This window comes from Sitophilus oryzae, unplaced genomic scaffold (assembly GCF_002938485.1).
Source record: "Sitophilus oryzae breed Bouriz unplaced genomic scaffold, Soryzae_2.0 scaffold_1536_pilon_pilon, whole genome shotgun sequence".
Classification (NCBI taxonomy): domain Eukaryota; kingdom Metazoa; phylum Arthropoda; class Insecta; order Coleoptera; family Curculionidae; genus Sitophilus; species Sitophilus oryzae.
Window position 1 is genome coordinate 2208981 of NW_022146210.1, and position 8388 is coordinate 2217368.

Consider the following 8388-nt stretch of genomic DNA (forward strand, 5'->3'; position numbering starts at 1 on the left):
CAAAGTCTATGCTGAATCTGAAAAAAAATCAGTATAATAATAAATGCAAAAACTTACTAGAAGCTGAAAAACTGTTTAAACCTATTTTTGAGCCAGTAAATTTGGAATCTGTAGAATTGTCTGTAGCTAAGCTTGGATGTTCAAATCAGACATTAGAGTTTGTTGCTCTAAATAGTTTAATTTATTATAATTTTGCCGAACGTCTAGGACTTGACCTATTTAGTAAAAAGGATAAAAGCGGTGTTGTGATTGTACATCAAAAGGTGTGGTTTGTTATACTCTCAAAAATTATGAGATATTCTTATTTTATATTATGGATAATTTAATCGGATAAGAAGACTAAGGAAAGAGTCTAATAGTCTAATATTTATGTATTCATACATTAGAGATGGAACTGGCATCATGACACCCCGTTTTTCACAGTTTTGTTTAGCGTTTCAATTGGTATATTTGAAATTGATTTGAAATTTTGGGCTTTTTAATTTATTTTGTGTTATTTATTATTCCTTCCACAATTTGTTCAAAGTGATACAAGGTAAATATACTCCTGCTGGCAAGGTTTATGTTTGCGTCGAGATTTCCGTATGTAAGAAGAGTACAATGCATTTATAATGTACTGAACAAAGAGAGAACAGTAAAAACGTTGCCAAGCATATGAAATAAACCGAGTAACTGTGCACATTGCTAAGAGACGCGGAAGGGGACAAGGCAGTTTTGTCACAGTCGAAAGCATAAATTGATAAATTTTATAAATTGAAATTCAGTACTTAAAATTCTAGGGAAAGGTGTACATCATAGATGTGTGTAGTTCGTGAACGAACTAGTTGCAATGAACTATTCCGACCCCAGAATGAAAGGAACTAGTTCCTGGTTTCTCAAAAAACTAGTTCCTCAGGACCTATTCCGGGATCGAGTGTGACCGATAAATAATACGCGACGGCGGCGGATCGGCCAGCGCGCGTAGCCCGATGCTAGGCAGGAGTGGGGAGTGCCAGCTGTATGTTATCGGATCCGGACCTAGAGGAACTAAATAAAAGACTAGTGTCCGTGATCGATGCTAGGCAGGAATGGGGAGTGCAAGCCGTATGTTATTGGATCCGGACCTAAAGATACTAGATGAACTAAATAAAAGACTAGTTTCCGTACGGATCGGCCAACGCGATTGATGCTAGGCAGGCGTGGGGAGTGCCATCCGTATATTATCGGATCCGGACCTAGAGGAACTAATTAAAAGACTAGTTCACGGGAATCTATTCAGTCGGCAGCACTATATAAGCGCATCTTGTCAAAGACCCTAACTTCAAAATAAAAAAAAGAAAGGTTTAATATCCAAAATAGTTTTTGAGTTATCGCGTGTTATATGTTAAGAAGTTGAGTTTTCAAATTACCACGATTACTGACGTTTTTTTCATTATAAAAAGAATGGTCGTCCTAACGATATAACTCGATTTTAGATGTCCAGAAACATATCTAATCATTTTATGTCATCCTTCCTGAAAAAAAAAAGAATTAAAAATAAGCGACCGTGATTTTACTACACTAGACAGGGAAAGGCGTACTTGTATCACTGAGAATGTGGCAACGCTGCAACAGCACACCGTCGCATTTTTCTCACTCCGACTTAATAAGATCCCTCAGCGATTCACTTCCACACATGTAAATACCGACCCAAAAGTAAGAGTTGCCAGCACGGTAGAAGGATATTGTGTCAGAACTTAAATTAACTATTACATTATTGCAAATTCCAGAAAATAAACCTAAAATAGTTATTTGTGCAACGTGGCGGTAGATCTTGGTCAAAAATGGAATGAAATATGGAAATAACTTTTCACTGGCAAATAACTATACAGGGTGTCCCAATATTCGTTGGACATAGAACTACTATGTATTTTTGGAATCAGAATAAGTTCACTGGACATAATTTGCCTTTATACAAATGTGCTTCGTTTGTCCGCTAGAGAGCATCAAACTTTAAAAAAATAAACACAATATTTCGGATATTAGAACCGTTATTCCGATTTGAATGAGATTTTGGATGCTTATGTTTTGCTAAGTGCTTTAACAATTTACTTTTACAAAAATCAAGAAAAAGTACGGGAAGTGTGAAAACTACCCCCATCCCTACATAAATTTTAGTATAAATATTTTCCAACTCCACCGACGACAGATTTTCTTGCCGTAAACTGGTCCCTCTAGTGTTTACTAAATTTTTACAAAATATACAGGGAGTTCCAATATTCCGTGGACATAGAACAACTACGTATTTTTTAATCAAAATAAGTTGATTGCACATAATTTACCTTTATTGAAAAGTGTTTCGTTTGACCTTTAGAGGACATCAATCAAAAATAAACCCAAACGTTAATCAATTTTTAAATTTATTATTATTTTTTAAGCTTTTTATGAAGCTTATTGTCAAATATAATTTGTGATACTAACATAAAATTTTCCATATTTTCACCAACTAGATATTAGAGCATAATAGATTTTATACCCTTCCATCTTCCATAGCTTGACAAAAAACGTTTTTTGGGAGTCAGATTCGGAAATATAAATTTTTTCTTCAGGAAGTATGCGCGATGGCGTTTTTTTTTAAAGAAACAAAAAATTAGTTTGGTTCCAGATACTTAGTGGTTCCGTATCTACGGAATATTGGGACACCCTTTATATAATACTATAATACGTTATATTCAGAAAACTATTTTTACTTATATTTTTATTTTTATTTACTGCTTGTCAGAAATAATTACTTAATAACTTTTCAGTAACCTATCTGGTAGGTTTTGACTCAGTAACCTATTTTAATAGGTATATTTTTTTGTTATTAAATAATTATTATGACAAAATATATTCTTATTAGAAATATATTTTTGTCACACTCTGCTAATAACTAATAACATTTATTAACAGCGTAAAACAAAACTATCAAAATTATTGAGTCTACCTTACATTATACATGGCAGAAAAGCGCCTCCATTTTTAAAAGTAAAGTGTTTTGATATATTGTGGTGAATTTCTATTGTTCCACGTTTTATATAAAATTAGAACGTCACTGATAAACCTGAATTTATGTAAGTCAGACATATTAAGCCCCATTGTGTTCCACGTAAGTTTGTTGATAGCTCCTTCCATTAATCTTTTGTACTCAATGGATCATTCCCTTTGATAATCGTTTTATTCAATGGATAATTCAAAATTAATGATTTATTTATTAGAATGGACAATACTAATAGTCTATGATCCGGCTGCATGATTATTACGCCCATCGTATTTTTAATTAAAACCCGAGTCAATACCTAATTTTTACGTATATTTATGAATAGGAGAATACACTTTTTACAGGGTGCCTATGAAAAAATTGCTGCACAACTATGTTTAATTAATAATAATAATAACCGATTTTGGAGACCACATTACGCTTATAAAATCTTTGTCGTATCATATATATGTCATATTAAAGGTATGTTTGTTTATTGTACATGATGTTATAAGGGTGCCTATCAAAACTTGCCGCAAATAGAGGTTGCCACGGTTCAAAGTTTTCCTACCAGCCCGGCAATAGTGCGTCGTGCGTCGGACATCTAAAAAAAAGCTCCTGAAGAAAACTTATGAATTTTGTATAAATGCCAAACTAAAGAAGTATATACTAGGATGTATTACACGGAAAATATTTTACTTCTACAGGGTAGTTCAAAACAAGTGTGAAAGTTTTATTTAAAAAAGCGTTTTTTATGAGTGTAATGTTTGTTCCACTCCAAAATCAGTTATTATTATTATTAATTAAACATAGTTATGTGGGCAACTTTTTCATAACCCTGTGTAATTCTCCTATTCATAAATATACATACGTAAATTAAAATTAGGTTTTGATCAAAAATACGATGAGCGTAATAATCATACCAGGCGGATCATGTACTATAAAGAGATTTATTAAGATTAAACATTTATTAAGATTACTGATACTACAAGATATACTAAAAAGAATTTTTGGACTTAATTTCCCACAACGTTTTAGACTGATAATATCCACTGACTTGGTGATCAAGTCAGTGTGAAAAGGTTTGATTTGGAAAATTACCGATTTTGTCAATTATAAACGCGTTGTGGTACCTATCTCTAATATTATCCATACAGGGTGGCCCATTAGCGCAGGGGAAATTCAATATCGTCGTTGTTAACGAGAGATATGAAAAATATATATATAAATGATGTATATCCTAAAAATATTCTGGTTATACAGGATGTCTCAAAGAAAGTATTAATAAAGTAAGTTGTTTAAGTTTAACATCTACCAATGTATATCGCATGATCGAAAAAAAAAACCGGCGTCCAGATGGCTTGGAAATGACAGTCGATGACATTTCCCATACAATTTTACATATAAAACGACAGCGATCTTCATTTTATAGCCATCGCTGACGCGTTTGTTAGTTTTCAGATATACTATTTCTAATCAAAACTTTTAGTAAATGAAACAAATAGCATGGCAACTTACGGCATGTGTAGACACCAAACAAAAATAGTGTAATATATGCAGGAATTGTATGCCAATTCTGTTCAGAAAAATGGGTGCTGACATTTGAAAAACTTTTACAACTATCATTACATTTTTGGGACTGTTATACAACAAAATATTTTTTGGGATATGCGACAACGATGATGCAGGACTTCCCTCCACACTAATGCATCACCTTGTATGTAATTTGTTTTGTATCAATGTATAGTTTTGGATACAATTTCAATATTTTAATTTTTTTAAGTTGAGAGTCACTATGTGATGAAAAATGCTGTAACGAGTACAAATATAAGAAGGTTTATTAGGAACTTTACAAATAATACGTTAATACGTTCCACAGATACAATTTCAGACATTACTTCAGTTACTGCTCGATCTTATCACTTTAATAAAACTATTCAAGATCCAAACCTATATATGTTAAAAGAATTAACTAGCAAAAACTTTTTTAGATGTTGTATTAAATGAGGGAAGGTAGGAAATATCAAATAATATGTATTAATAAAACTAACGTTTTTTATCATTTTAGTCTGTATTAGTAATGTACTATTCCAAACAATGTTCTTATTGTAATGGAGATTTCTTATATATTTTTGACCTTAGCTAGAAAGTTATCCTTCGTAAAAAATCTTCAATTCAGAAGGGATAGATGGAGACATATAAATATCCTACCTTGGGAATATACTATGGATGCCTTTTCCTACTATATTATTTTTCCCAAATGTTCAAGTAGAGGTCGCTAAGTAATTGTTAATGATTGTATAAATCTTTCAATTTCTAGGAAAGAAGAAACGAGAGTCTTTCCATCAGATATCCCAATAGATCTAACGAGATTTATTAGGGTTTGTGTTAAGCAATTTTGACTCGGTAACCAAAACTGAAACACCAAATGTACTCTATTTGTTTGCATTATCAAGTAAGATTTTTTATATTGATACAAGACACCCTGGGCAAAGAGCATTTGCAAGAAATTCAATGCTACAACGATCTGATAAACTATATAAAACTACAGGGTCATAACTTTCTATTACGGGCGAGAATTAAGGGGCTCAGTTCATTGGGGTGAGTTAATGTATCAGGACTGTGGCCACTCACCGCCTTTATTCCCGTTCTGGACTCGTACCTGTTGATTTTTGCTTGAACAAACACTTGAGGGATAGCGCGCGCGCTTGGAGGGTGTACACTGTGTACTCGGCCGATCTTGTCACTCTCTCGTCACGCTGCGTATTCGACTGATGGCTACATTACCCACTAAGGTTTTCGAGTAAAGGATGGGAGGAAGGGATAGAATCCAACACTTTCAAAAAACATACGCCATGTCTCGTGGGAGATTCTCACATAAAAATAAGATTTATTATTCATATCAACTAAGGTCCGAATCTGCTTTGTTTCTTAGCCACCGGGGTTAGTCTTTTTTTTTATTTATAATTTTCTTTCAAATACTTTTAGTGATTTCAAATGGAATTTTGAGGATAAAATTTACTATAAGTGCTACATATTTTAGTGCTAAAAAAGTGTCGACAGGTTCACCAGGGACGTGCTTGTGAGTTATCACTGGAATATTTTTCTAAAAAAAACGTGTACCACTGACTTTTTCTCTTGTTAGCACAGTTAGGCCGTTTAATTCTGAGTAAAACTTGTCTCTTGATATTTTGTTGATTTCAGTCTCCTTGATGAGATAAACACAATTTTTTTAATTTGCATTAATCCAAGTCTAATAGCAACCTAATGTCATTAACTGGCCAAAGTGTTAAATAAGCGCTCATTGATTCCTCATCAAAAAATATGAGAAAAAGTTCCTTATAAACATAGGTGCGGAAATGCATAGTTTTAAAGTTACAGGATGTTTTAAAAAACTTAAAAAATAGGTCTTTTGTAATTATCGAATGTAATACCACAAGATGTTTCGGGATTACCGAATAATACTTTTACCTGATAAGAAATGCTTTACCCAGCAACACTACGACTCCGAAGGAGGATTAGAGTTGCCGGTTTCGCATTGAGTGTCAGGCAAAAGACAAAAACTATAGTATACGTATAGTTTTTGATCGCACTGTATCAGTGGCGGCGCACACACGGCAAAATGCTATGTTTAGCTTGACAAAAATCCAAATTAATTTTTTTTTATATATTTATCCACACATTGATTTTCTTATTATATTTGTAGGGCTACTTTTAAATATTATAAACATTTTTCATTCAACTAGAGTAGTGCAAGCGTTACCGAAAATTAATGTACTTCGCACCTTTCGCGGAGCGCAAGAGAGTGTCATTTACACCCAGCACAGCCATTTTAATTTTTTTCTACTGTTAATAATATATGAAAAAAAAAGCTTGTAATATACTTAGAAATTCATAATTTAGAATATCTGTCTTCTTAAAACTAAAAAATAATTTCTTGATTTTACAAGACTGGTATAGCAATCAGTGCGACTCTGCAGATAATATATATTTCAAAAAAGGGTAAATTTGGGAAAGCTGAATTTTTTATATCTGAATCAACATATATTAGGGATTTTAATTTTGATAAATTAAAAGCGTAACTCCGTGGAACTCATTACTAAAACTCGTTATGAAAACAAAATTATAAAAAAAAATTGGCGCCGGGGGGCACGTATAGCCGCCCATACTAAAATATGTTAATAAAAAGTTGGTAGGCAGTTCTTTTAGTTTCAAAGTAAAGGAATTTTTTCAATTTTGGTCCGCGGTTATTTCCCTATCCGCCACCTGGGGTCGCGTCCGATGGGAGTTTGGAGTTCTCCACATGGATCTTCTCAAAACGGACAACGGAAACACAGGGAATATCTCAAAACTACGACTTTGATTGATTTTGAAGTTATTACAAATTTTGTTGCAAATATTATTCCTAATCTTAAAATTGAAAAACCGCGTTTCGCTAGCACTGCTTAATTTTTGGGTTACGATTTTTTAAAATTTTTAGCCCCCTCCCATACCCTCTTACCAACCACCCACCCCACCAAAACTAATGGCCAGATTCTACTCGGGCGCCACATTATTTTGTTGCAAATTTGGTTAAAACCGGTTTAGCGGTTTTGAGAGTTATCGTGTTACAGACGAACAGACAGACACCATGAAAATATTTTTGTATTTAAGGTCATTTATTTATTCATTATAATTAAAAAAACTTTTTTTTGCCGATCTTAATAGCCTACCATACCTGTTGGTATGGGTAATAATAAACAGGCTAATAAACACAAAATAGTGTGTTTAAAATATATTTTATCTACATTCAAAACAGTTCAAATTTATTACATTGATGTTATTTAATTGTACTAGATGTCTGTAGCTATATTGTCCATAACGATAATTAATTTTCAAATGGCTGTGTGTAAAGCTAGGTATGTGTAAATGAGCACTTTTGCGCTCCACGTTGTGCAAAGGGTCTCCCAGAAACTGCGGACTCCATCAACTTTCGGCAGCGCCCATACCAAATTATAGTTGCTTAGAAAAAAAAAAATTATAACATTTAAAATTAGGTCCACGGATTTAATACAAGAACAACAGTGAGTGGATGAACATACGAAAAAAAAAAATTTGTAATTTCGATTTTTTGTCAAGCTAAACATAGCATTTTGCCGTATGTGCGGCGCGGCGGTGCAAATCAAAGCAGGGCAGGTAAAAATTGACAAATAATAAAAATAAAAATACAATCAATATAATTATTTTTTTACTCTAAATTGGGTGAACAATTCTCAGATTTGGCATCACTGTGCGGACACCGACGAAATTTTTTACGCGTTACTTATTCTATGGGTACGAACATAGTGGAGGCGGAGTTTCTGCTTTCCGGCAACCAGCGCCGTCTCTGGGGACCTATTCTTGACCACATATCGCTCATCTCGCATCTCCAG

At 33.4% G+C, this 8388-nt stretch overlaps 1 long non-coding RNA gene across 1 annotated transcript; it reads left to right on the forward strand.

The window, feature by feature from the left end:
• The first annotated feature begins 6 nt into the window (after positions 1 to 6).
• LOC115878938 lies at positions 7 to 4855 on the forward strand. The gene is made up of 2 exons (XR_004049640.1): positions 7 to 263; positions 4761 to 4855. It is a non-coding gene; the product is annotated as an uncharacterized LOC115878938 (long non-coding RNA).
• Positions 4856 to 8388: the final 3533 nt, after the last annotated feature.